The following is a 13,385-nucleotide window of genomic DNA, read 5'->3' as shown; positions in this document are numbered from 1 at the left end:
GAAAAACACTCCATACAGGTCTAGCCAGAGCCCTTGTAAGAAACATATTCAATCCATCACCTCTGTGGGCTGGATAATTCTCAGACATTTATGTGTCTATGGAACACAGGAGGAACCATCTGGAGAACCTATGTTATCATGTTGTGGGAACATGTAATTGGGGAAAGCCTGAGAAGCTTCAAAGTATAAAGTCAGCCACAATGGAGGTGGCAGTGGAGGGATTATAAACTATGAGACTGCACCTGATTTAAAGGAATCTCAAAAAGTATAGCAGACTACTTTGCTATTTTTCGATATCTAATCTCTCTTCTGACACAATAGTTTTAGCTGATAAATAGACAACAAACTAAAGACTTTATTTATTTCTCAAGCCTCCCTTACAACTAGATAGTCATGTGATAATATGCTGGCCACTAGGGTATGGGTGGAAATAATAGTGCAAATTCTGGATTGTGCTCTTAAAAAGAAAAAAAGGATAAAATATAAACAAATCTATGTGCAGGCATAGAGACTAACAAATCTAAAATCTAAATGAATTTGCAGTAGATTAAAAATAATCAAGGCAATCTTGGAAGAACAATGAAAGAGGAGAAATTATTCTACCAGATATTGAGACTAATTAAAAAGCTATAGTAACTAAGACAATTTTATAGTAACTAAGACAATTTTACTAAATGGTACTGGTGCAAAGACAAACAAATGAACAAAATAGATTCTAGAAACAGATTCACACAAATATGAGTATTTGATTTAAGGCAAGAGTGGCACTATAGAGCAGTGAGCAAGATTATCTTCTCAATAAATGGTGTAAGGTTAGAAATATATCCACACTATAAAACAAAAATCAATTCCAGATGGACTGCCAATCTACATGTGAAAGGGAAAGCAACAAAACTTCTAGAAGGTAACATAAGGAAATAGCAAGGCCTTAGGGGAGGAAAAGATTTAAATAGGACATAAAAATTAGCACAAATCACAAAGAAAAAGAACCATAGAATTATACTGAAATTAAAAACTTGTTTTTTTACCAAAGACCCCAGTAAGAGAGTGAAAAGTCAACTTACAGAGTGGTAGAAGACACATGCAATATGCACAACTGCCAAAGGGTTTGTGTTGAGACTACATAAAGAACTCCCAAAAATCAATAAGAAAAGACAAACCAATAGAGGAGTAAAGAAGTGAGTAAAAAAATAGGCATTTTATAAAAGAAGCTATCCAAACAGCTAATGAATATAAGAAAAGCTCTTGAACCAATCATCAGGGAAATAAACATCAAAACGACAATACCTGCAATTATACCCACTAGAATGGCTAACATGTAAAAGACTGACAAACCAAGAGTTAATGAAGATGTAGTGACAGGAACTCTTCCACACTATTGAGGGGATTGTAACTGAGTAAAATAACTTTGGGAAACTGGCATTTGCTAAATTGACCATTCACATATTTTATTCATTCCCAGGTATATAGTCAACAGAAATACATGTACACCAAAAATATCTACAAGCCCGGTTGGTGTGGCTCAGTGGTTGAGTGTTGACCCATTAACCAAGAGGTCACCAGTTCTATTCCTGGTCAGGGCACATTGTGAACTCGAGCCCAGATTGTGAGCTCGATTTCCTGTGAGGCGCCGATTGATGTTTCTCTATCATCAATGTTTCTACCTCTTTTTCCCTCTCCCTTCTCTCTAAAAAAATAAAATAAAATAAAAACATATTAAAGAAACAAAGTATCTGCAAGAATGTTCACAGTAATCAAAATGGAAACAACCAAAATTTCATCACCAGTAGAAAGAATAAATACCTTATAGTCAGAAAATGAAATCTTGGTACACAAATAAAAATAAATTACCGTTACATGCAAGAACTTAGAAAAATAGGGGGCTCTTTCCCCCTCCCCACGTGGGAGTCCATTCTGTGGGACTCTTTCCCCCTCCCCACATGGGAGTCTATGCTGTGAAATTCTTTCCCCTTCCCCACATGGGAGTCTGTACTTGTTCTTCAATAAAATGTCCACCTTTGCTATAAAAAAAAAGAACTTAGAAAAGTAATATCACAAACGTAATGCTGAATGAATGAAATCAGAGACAAAAGAACATGGTTCTATTTCTATAGTTTAAAAACCGGAAAAAACAATAAAGTCTGGGAATTGGTTGAGTGAAGGCATAGTGGCAAGAGGGGCTTCTAGAGAGTTGATAATGTTCTATTTCTTAACCTGGGTGGTGATTATACCAGAGTATTCACTTTGTGATAATTGAGCTGAACACTTACAATGGTGCACTGTCCTATATGTGCATTATACTCCAATTAAAAAGCTAAAACAAAAAAAGGAGGGCACTAACCCTTTGCCCACTCCTTCCTGCTGCTAGGGATGCAGATGAAATGATAAAAGCTGGAGCAGACAAGATGGTGGCTGGCAGGACAGCAGTGAGGGAGAGGGTGTGAGTGAGGGAGTGAAAAGGGTGTGTGTGGACATGTGTGTGGTGTGCGTGTGTGTGCGTGAGGGACAGTTAGATCTTGCAGGAGTATCAGGGTCTGGCAGAACAGGTTTTCATGGACAGGGAGCCCCTGCTACAGCTGTGGGCACTCCCCAGGCTGTGGGGCTTGGGTATGGAGCCCACACCATCTTGAAGGGGAGAGTGGCCTCCACTAGGAATCCAGCCTTACCACCATCCAGACTGGCCTTGGACATTGCCCGGGACCCTGCAGCCACTCCAGCCAAAATCATGTTGCCTCGCCCAAAGATCTGCAGACCCCAGGACGTCCACCTACAAGGACGCACAGCTCCCTCAGCAGAAACCACAACTTGATCCTTCTCAGCTGCTGGCTTCTGTTCACCACAGTCGCACCACTCCAGCACATGGGCCCCGTGAGCCCACTGCCCTGTCAGAGGGCTCCTGGGACCCTCTGTGAGCGGCCGCTGGCTGCGCGCCTCTCCAACCAAAGATGCACCGCTCCCCCAACAGAAACCGTGACTTCTCCCTCCCCAGCTGCTGGTTTCTGGTCACCGTGGTTGCACTGCTCCAGCATGCGGGCCCTGCAAGCCCACTGCCCTGGCAGAGAGCTCCTGGGACTGCTGGGCTGCACCTCTCCAATTAAGGGCACATGGCTCCCTCAGTAGATTCCTTGACTTCCCCCTCCCGGCTTCTGGACACCTCAGTGAGCTACTAAGGGCTCGTCAACCGGACAAGGTTGTGCTGTTTCAGCAACAGACTCCAAGATTCCCGCATCCCCAGCTGCTGGTTCCTGGACCCCCGATGATTCAGAGTGAAATCACCCTGGCCAGAGTCCCACTAGGCAGACTATGGGATAGCTGCCTCCCACTGTCACGGGCTCCGGGAACCTTGCAGGAATTTGCTAAGTGATGCTACCCCAGCAAAAGTCACACACCACCAGCCAGAGTCATACTACCTGAGCCTCAGGCCCCCAGCCCCTTCCTCCCAGGCTGTGGACCCCAGGATCTCACAGCGAGCGCACGCCAGTTGCCGGAAGCCGGTCCATCCTTGCTGCTTGACACAGTCGCTGCAGGGAAGAAACATCTGCACAACATATGTTTCAAGGGACCTGGTGTATATGGCATATTATTCTTAATATGTTTGCTCCCCTTCTTAGTGCCATGTGTTTTAACCAAGGTCACCTCTCTGAAAAAGGTTGTTTCCCCAGGTGGGGATTTTTCCCTGGAGTTAGGGATTAACAGGACTAAGAAAGGGAATAAAACCCCTTAAATAAGTGCTAGGCTGGTAATTAATCACTTTAACTACAAACAATCACCCTTAAGCTACATAATCTTTACTTAGGAAAATCTCCTTCAGTTACTTCCTTGTAGCTTAACAGAACAATACAGTAGTGACCTTGGAATGGAGATAACAAACCCCCTAACCTTTGGAATAAAATGGGTAGGTTTAAAATCAACTGGTATAAATACAGATGTAACAGGAGAATAAAGACAGAACCTGGCTGGTGAACCTGGCTAGAGAACCTGGCTAAGCTGATGATCTGAATGCTGCCTCCATGTCCTTCCTTCTTCGCGGACTCTGTCCACACCTTTGGGAACCCCTGGACCTGCTGGGGCTGGACCCCAACAGCCAGTGAGACCTCAGCCAACCTTTTCCACAAGAGCAGGAACCACGAATACATCCACAACAGCTTGCATGATGAGGCCAGGGGTGAGTCACACTGTCAGACAACCCATGATGAGACTTCATCCACAAATGAGAAACTAACATTCAAGACCCAACTACATCAGGAGAAGCCAAACAGCTCAAGTAGGGGGCTCCATTAGAACATCAAGCTCAGGAGATCTGAGAGACTATACCACTGGGTCCCAAAATTACTACATAGGCCAGTGATGGCGACCCTATGACACGCGTGTCAGAGGTGACATGCGAGCTCATTTTTTTGGTTGATTTTTCTTTGTTAAATGGCATTAAAATATATAAAATAAATATCAAAAATATAAATCTTTGTTTTACTATGGTTGCAAATATCAAAAAATTTCTATATGTGACATGGCACCAGAGTTAAGTTAGGGTTTTTCAAAATGCTGACACGCTGAGCTCAAAAGGTTCACCATCACTGACATAGGCCCACCCCCAAAAGAACCTGGGTAGCAAAGGAGTTGGATCTAAGACATAGAAACAATTAAAATGTTACAGTAAAAATGGGAAGACAAAGACACAATTCCCAAAGAAAAGAAATAGAGAAATCACCAGAAAAGGATTTCAAAGAAATGGAGGCAAGTAATTTGTCAGAGAAAGAATTCAGAGTAATAGTTATAAGGATGCTCTAATGTCTGGATAACAAATATACACAACTCATTGAGAATTATAAGGAGCTAAAAAAGAATTTCACCAACATGAAAATGAATCAAGAGAAAATGAAGAATGACATAGCTGCAATAAAGAATACAAGGAAGGCTTCAATAGTGCCACAACCTTTTGCAGCGAGGATTCAGAATCTGGAGAAGGGGCTACACGCAAATGGATATACTAGATAAGAAATATAAATTTGCAAGGCATTGGGGGAACCAGGCGGAGGCCCTTCTCTAGTGGAATGGCTTTCTGAATCTCCGGACCCATGGCTTTTTACTTACTAGAATACACATTTGCCCCTTTAGCAAACCAAACAGACATATCAAAGCTAAGGTTTGGTAAACAGTAGATTATCAGATTAGGAGATTGCCTTCAGCCACCATTGTCTTGACAGAACAATTGATGCATAGCTTTTAGCCCTTGCTGAAGCCCCAAGGTCCACCAGCCTTCTGGCGGACTTCTCACATTAATTATGCTAACTACTTGTTGGTCTTTGCCTCTAGCACAACAGTAGACTAGAAGAAGCTGAGGACCCCATCAGTGAGAAAGAAGACAAGGTAGGAAAAAATACCCTAGCAGAATAGCAACTGGAAAAAAAACCTTAAAAAGCAGGAGGAGAGCCTAAGGGAGCTTTGGGACAACACAAAACAAAACAACATCCATATAACAGGGGTGCCAGAAGAAGAGAAAGCTGAGCAAGGAATAGAAAACCTGTTTGAAGAAATAATGACAGAAAACTTCCCTGATTTGGGGAAGAAAAAAGTCAAACAAGTCCAAGAAGCACACACAGTCCCAAACAAGATGAACCCAAAAAGACCAAGACCAAGACACATCATAATTAAATTGGCAAACATGAATGACAAAGTAAGTATTGTAAAGGCTACCATAAAGAGACAGAAAGTTACTGACAATGGACCTCCCATTAGAATATCAATTGATTACTCAACAGAAACACATCAGGCCAGAAGAGTATGGAATGAAATATACAAAGTGATGAAAAGCAAGGGAATGAGTCCAAGAATACTATACCCAGCAAGGCTATCATTTAAAATTGAAGGTGAAATCAGGAGCTTTACAGACAAAAAAAGACTAAGGGAGTTCATTACCACCAAGCCAGCAATGCAAGAAATGCTAAAGGAACTGCTGTAAAAAGAAACAATAGAAAGGGAAGAAGGAACACAGGTATAAAGTAAAAATAGCTACAAACAAGTACCTATCAATAATAAACTTAAATGTAAATGAATTAAATGCTCCAATCAAAAGACATAGGGTAGCTGAATGGATAAGAAAACATGACCCATATATTTGCTGTCTACAGGAGACCCACTTCAGAACAAAGGACTCTCACAGACTGATAGTGAAGGTATGGGGAAAAAATTTTCAGGAAAAAGGAAATGAAAAAAAAAAAAAGCTGGGATAGCAATATTTGTATCTACAAAATAGACCTTAAAGTGAAAGCCACAACAAGAGATAAGGAAAGCCATTTCATAATACTTAAAGGGAGCAATTCAACAAGAGGATATAACTCTGTTAAATATATATGCACCCAATACAGGAGCACCCAAATACATAAAAAAAACTTCTGGAAGATATCAAGGGAGAGACCGACAGCAATTCAATCAATCATTGTAGGGGACCTTAATACCCCATTGTCACTACTGGATAAATCCTCTAAACAAAAAATCAGCAAAGAAATAGCAATGCTAAATGACGCACTGGATCAGATGGAATTAATTGACATTTTCAGAACATTTCATACCAAAGCAACGGATTATACATTCTTCTCAAGTGCACACAGGACATTTTCAAAGATAGACAAAATATTGGGACACAGGCAAAGCCTCTTCAAATTTAAGAAGACAGAAATGCAATCAAGCATCTTCTCAGATCACAATGGCATAAAATCAGAAATCCACTACAATAAAACCAATGGAAAAAAATCAAGCACTTGGAGGCTAAATAGCATGCTATTAAAAAATGATTGGGCCCTAACCGGTTTGGCTCAGTGGATGGAGCATCTGCCTGCAGACTCACAGGTCCCAGGTTCGATTCCGGTCAAAGGCATGTACCTTGGTTGCGGGCACATACTCAGTAGAGAGTGTACAGGAGACAGCTGATCAATGTTTCTCTCTCATCAATGTTTCTAACTCTCTATCCCTTTACCTTCCTCTCTGTAAAAAATCAATAAAATGTATTTTTTTAAAAAAACAAAAAACCCAAAAACAATGATTGGGTTACCAAAGAGATCAAAGAAATAAGAAGCATATTGGAAACAAATGACAATAAAAACACAACAACCCAAAATCTATGGGACACAGTGAAAGTAATCCTGAGAGGGAAGTTCATAGCTCTACATGCCTACCTCAAAAAAACACACACAAAAAAAAATGGTAATAAATTATCTAACCCTGCAACGTAAAGAATTAGAAAGAGAGCAACAAGAAAAGGCCAGAGTACACAGAAGAAAGGAAATAAAAAAGATCAGAGCAGAAATAAACAATATAGAGATCAAAAAGCAATACAAAAGATCAGTAAAACCCAGAGCTGGTTCTTTGAAAGGATAAACAAGACTGATGAACCTCTAGCTAGGCTCACCAAGAAACAAAGAGAGAGGACTCAAACAAAATCAGAAATGAAAGCGGTAACAACCGATCCCACAGACATACAAAGGATTATAAAAAAAATACTATAAACAACTCTACTCCAACAAACTGGACAACCTAGACGAAATGGACATATTCCTAGAAAAATACAAGCTTCCATAACTCAATCAGGAAGAATAAAAAAACCTGAATAGGCCAATAACTACCAACAAAATTGAAGCAGCAAACAAAAGCCCAGGGCAAGACAGCTTCACAGGGGAGTTTTGCCAAACATTTAAAGAACTAAAACCTATCCTCCTCAGACTATTGCAAAAAATTCAAGAGGAAGGAACACTTCCAAGCTCATTCTATGAAGCCAGCATTACCCTAATCCCAAAACCAGATAAAGACACCACAAAGAAAGAGAATTACAGGCCAATATCCCTCATGAACATAGATGCTAAAATCCTCAACAAAATTCTAGCAAATCGGATGCAGACATTACATTAGAAAGATCATACACCAAGTGGGATTTATTCCAGGATGCAAGGCTGGTACAATATCTGCAAATCAATAAATGTGATACATCACATGAACAAATTGAGAGACAAAAATCACATAATCATATCAATTGATGTAGAAAAAACATTTGACAAAATCCAACACCCTTTCTTCCATTTGCTCCGGGACACAACCTGGGACGCGTCTGCCTATATCGCCGCCATCTTCTTTCTCCCAACACCCTTTCTTGATAAAAACCCTCAGCAAAGTGGGAATAGAGGGATCATACCTCAACATAATAAAAGCCTTATATGACAAACCTACAGCCAATGTCATACTCAATGGGCAAAAACTAAAACCATTTTACCTAAGAACAGAAACAAGACAGGGATGCCCACTTTCACCACTTCTGTTTGACATAGTACTAGAAGTGCTAGCCATAGTGATCAGATAAGAAAAAATAAAAGGTATCCAAAATGGAAAAGAAGAAGTAAAACTGTCATTATTTGCAGATGACATGATATTATACATAGAAAACCCTAAAGACTCCATAAAAAAACTACTAGATTTAATAAATGAATTTGGTAATGTAGCAGGATATAAAATTAACGCCCAGAAATCTATGGCTTTTTATGCACCAATAATGAACTCACAGAAAGAGAAACTAGAAAAAAAATCCCATTTACCATTATACCAAAAAAAAATTAAGATACCTAAGAATAAACTTAAGTAAGGAGGTAAAAGACCTGTACTTGGAAAACTACAGGACACTGAAAAAAGAGATAGAGAAGACATAAACAAAGGGAAGCATATACAGTGCCCATGGATTGGTAGAATCAACATCATTAAAATGTCCATACTATGCAAAACAATCTATAGATTCAACGCATTCCCCATTAAAATAAAATGGCATATTTCAAGACCTAGAACAAACTCTCCAAAAATTCACCTGGAATAAAAAAAAAAAGGACCTCAAATAGCCACAGCAATTCTGAGAAAGAACAACAAAGTTGGAGGGATCACAATACCAGATATCAAGCTATATTACAAAGTCACTGTTCTCAAACTGCCTGGTACTGGACAAAAACAGACATATAGAACAAAGGAACCACACAGAGAACCCAGAAATTGACCCAAGCCATATGCTCAATTAATATTTGACAAAGGAGGCAAGAGCATACAATGGAGTCAAGACAGTCTCTTCAATAAAAGGTGTTGGGAGGATTGGACAGATACATGCAAAAAAATGAAACTAGACCACCAACTTATGTCATTCACAAAAATAAACTCAAAATAGATAAAGGACTTAAACATAAGATGGGAAACCATAAAAATATTAGAAGAATCCATAAGCAGCAAAATATCAGACATATGTCATAGCAATAGCTTTACTGACATAGCTCCTAGGACAATGGAAACTAAGGAGAAAATAAACAAGTGGGACTACATCAAAATAAAAGGCTTTTGCACAGCAAAAGAAACCATCAACAAAACAACAGAGAGCCCACTGCATGGGAGAACATTATTTGCCAATGTTATCTCTAATAAGCGTTTAATCTCCAACATTTAGAGGGAACTCACACAACTTAACAAAAGGAAGATAAACAATCCAACCAAAAAATGGGTAAAGGACCTAAATAGATACTTGTCAAAAGAGGACATATGAAAACATGCTCAAAGTCACTAATCATCCAAGATATGCAAATCAAAACGACAATGAGGTACCATCTCACACCTGTCAGAATGGCTATCATCAACAAATCAACAAACGACAAGTGCTGGAGAGGATGTGGAGAAAAAGGAACCCTGGTGCACTGCTGGTGGGAATGCAGACTGGTGCAGCGACTGTGGAGAACAGTATGGTGTTTCCTCAAAAAATTAAAAATGGAACTCCCATTTGACCCAGTGATCACACTTCTAGGAATATATTCCAAGAAACCAGAAACACCAATCAGAAAGGATATATGCACCCCTATGTTCATAGCAGCACAATTTACAATAGCTAAGAATTGGAAACAGCCTAAGTGCCCATCAGCAAATGAGTAAATTAAAAAACTGTGGTACATTTACACAATGGAATACTACGCTGCTGTAAAAAAGAAGAAACGCTTACCATTTGCAACAGCACGGATGGACCTGGAGAGCATTATGCTAAGTGAAATACGCCAGTCGGAGAATGATAAATATCACATGATCTCACTCATTTGTGGAATATAATGAACAACATAAACTAATGAACTAGGAGAGAGAAAATGGCGACCAGCAGGAAGGTAGGGAGGGAGAGAGTGTGAAAGCGCAAGGAAGTGATAGAGGAGTGTGTGGACGTGTGTGGTGTGTGTGTATGAGCTAGGGACAGTTAGATTCTGCAGGTCTTCTAAGGGGCTGCTAAACCCAGCAGTCTTAGGCAGCAGAGTCCCGCTCCCTGCGCGGACACTCCTGGACGGCCAGCACAGGCACGGCGACCACGCCACCTTGGGAAACAGAGCTGCTTTAGACTAGGATCCTGGCCTCAGCACCACCCAGTCTGATCTCAGGCACATACCAGGACCCTGCAGCCACTGGGGACAGAGACCTGTGACCACAGCTACAGACCTACAGACACTAAAAGTTCAGAAATCCCCGTGGCAGATCCGTGAATAACAGAGCCCATCCCCACTTCCCGCAGGCTCGCGGGCAGCGCCAGAGTAACTAACTGATAGACCCACCCCTTGCCGGGGCCTCAGCGCTGCAGGATCTTTGGCCTGGAAGTGCGTGAGCACTTTGGAACTGATCCCGTGTAATGCTGGGTTCAGGAGCCCTGGGCTGGGAGCAATCGCGCGAACACTGGGAGCTGGTCCTGCTCGCATTGCCTGCTCCAGGAGCCCTAAGCTGGGAGCAAACACACGGACACCAGGAACTGATCCTACGCACAATGCTGACTTCAGAGCCCTGGGCTGGGAGCAATCGCGCGAACACCGGGAATTTGTCCCGCGTAGCACAGGCCCAGGGACCCCGATTCTCTGGGCAGGAGGCAGCACCAAGCACCAGTGACTTGACTGTGTTTCTTATCACCTGCGCCTGAGATCCTGATTCCCTGTGCATTCATACTAAGAGCCAGTGACTCCAATTCCTGGTGCAAAGGCACACAGTGGGAACCCTGATTCTCAAGGCGAGGTCGTGCGAAGCAACAGAGACTCTGATACTGGATTCTTGGGGAACTCTGACTCCTGGCGCACACTAGGGGGCTCTGGTTTTCAACACGCTCCAGGGGGGTCTCTGTTTCAGCACAGTGTAGGCAGGGTCCCTGATTCTAAGGGCGTGTACGAGGCCACATTGAGCGCTGACAACACTGACTCTGAGTGAGCCTGGATCCCACCAACCCACAACAACCACACATCTTAGTGTCAGAGCTCTTCAGTGACACTAGGGTGGTGGGAGGCTCCCACTGTTCACGGCCCAGGCCCACACAACTCGACGTTTGAACCATCGCAAGATAATCAGAATGTAGAGATGACACAACACCCAGAGGAAAGACAATGAGGAGTCGCCAAGAAAGGAAATTAATGAAGTTGAAGCATGCAACATGACAGAAAAAGAATTCAGAATAATGGTTGTACAATTCATTCACCGGATGGATGAGAAAATCAATAACCTATGCAAGAATCAGGAAGAAATGAAAAGTGATATAGCTACAATCAAAAACACCATGAAAAGTTTCAACAGCAGGTTAGGAGAAGCAGAGGAGCGAATTAGTGAGTTAGAAGATAAGGCAGAGAAACAAGCTCAATCTGAACAGCAACTGGTGAAGAAAATTAAAAAGCAGGAGGAGAGCCTAAGGGAGCTTCGGGACAACATGAAACGAAGTAACATACGCATAATAGGGCTGCAAGAAGGACAAGAAGAGCAGCAAGGATTAGAAAATCTATTTGAAGAAATAATGTCAGAAAACTTCCCAGATATGGGGAAGAAAAAAGTTACACAAGTACAGAGAGTCCCAGGCAAGATGAACCCCCAAAGACCCACACCAAGGCACGTCATAATAACGATGGCAAATGTACAAGACAAAGAGAGAATCTTAAAGGCTGCAAGAGAGAAACAGAGAGTTACCTACAAAGGATCCCCCATCAGATTATCAAATGATTTCTCAACAGAAACACATCAGGCCAGAAAAGAATGGACAGAAATTTACAAAGTGATGCAAAGCAAAGGACTGAATCCAAGAATACTCTATCCAGCAAGGCTATCATTCAAAATTGAAAGGGAGTTTATCACCACCAAGCCAGCAATGCAAGAAATGCTAAAGGGACTGGTGTAAAAAGAAGAAATAAAAAGCCCAGAAAGAAAACAGCCACAAAAAAATAGAAATGGCTACAAACAAGTACCTTTCAATAATAACTTTAAACGTAAATGGACTAAATGGTCCAATCAAAAGACATCGAGTGGCTGAATGGATAAAAAAACATGACCCATATATTTGCTGTCTACAAGAGACTCACCTTATTAGAAGGGACTCGCACAGACTGAAAGTGAAGGGATGGAAAAATATCTTTCACGCAAAAAAAAGCTGGGGTAGCAATACTTATATCGGACAAAATAGACCTCAAAGTGAAGGCCATAACAAGAGATAAGGAAGGCCACTTCATAATACTAAAGGGATCAATACAACAAGAGGATATAACCCTGATAAACATATATGCACCCAATGCAGGAGCACCCACATACATAAGAAAACTCCTGGAAGATTTCAGGGGAGAGATCGACAACAATACAATCATAGTAGGGGACTTTAATACACCACTGACATCACTGGATAAATCCGCTAGACAAAACTAATGAACTAAAATAGATTCAGAGACATAGAAGCATTGAGCAGACCATCAAACCTCAGAGGGAAGGCAGGGGTGTGGGGGAGTTTGGATGGTGAGAGATCAACCAAAGGACTTGTATGCATGCATGTAAGCATAACCCATGAATAGAGACAGTAGGGGGATGAGAGTGTGTGCTGGGGGGGCGGGGGGGGGGGGGAGGACGTCCACGGAAAGGTCAATGGGGGAAAAAGGAGACATATGTAATACTTTAAACAATAAAGAATTAAATTTAAAAACAAAACAACAATAACAAAAAAAAAACCTGGAGCAGCCTCCTTATACAAAGATAGATGCTACACAATTAAGATAGGAAAGCTGCCTTTTCAGCTCTGGACCACTTACCTCTGAATTGTTACATGAGAGGACCATAATGCTATATTGCTTAAGCTATAGAGGTTTTTACATCTCTTTTAATAGCAGTTTTAGACTGTACCCTAACCAGTAAATGTTAAACTATTAGACTGAACACAGAAAGAAAATGTTTTTATTAATATGTAGTTCAGAGGTTTTTTTGGGTTTTCTTTTTGGTGGGGAATGGAGGTGATATAGTTGACTTTATGCTGTAAATGCAAGCTCCTGAGCCATAAGCTGACTTATGTGAAAATGAACAGAAGTTCTAAGTTCTTATGATTATTAACAATAATT

At 41.2% G+C, this 13,385-nt stretch overlaps 1 protein-coding gene across 7 annotated transcripts in view; it reads right to left on the bottom strand.

The window, feature by feature from the left end:
* The window catches only part of VPS54 (VPS54 subunit of GARP complex), a 131,591-nt gene that overhangs the window by 30,951 nt on the left and 87,255 nt on the right, over nt 1-13,385 (bottom strand). The window lies entirely within an intron of this gene.

This window comes from Myotis daubentonii, chromosome 12 (genome assembly GCF_963259705.1).
Source record: "Myotis daubentonii chromosome 12, mMyoDau2.1, whole genome shotgun sequence".
Classification (NCBI taxonomy): Eukaryota; Metazoa; Chordata; class Mammalia; order Chiroptera; family Vespertilionidae; genus Myotis; species Myotis daubentonii.
The sequence above is the reverse complement of the archived record's forward strand: the minus strand, read 5'-3'. Positions and strand labels throughout refer to the sequence as shown.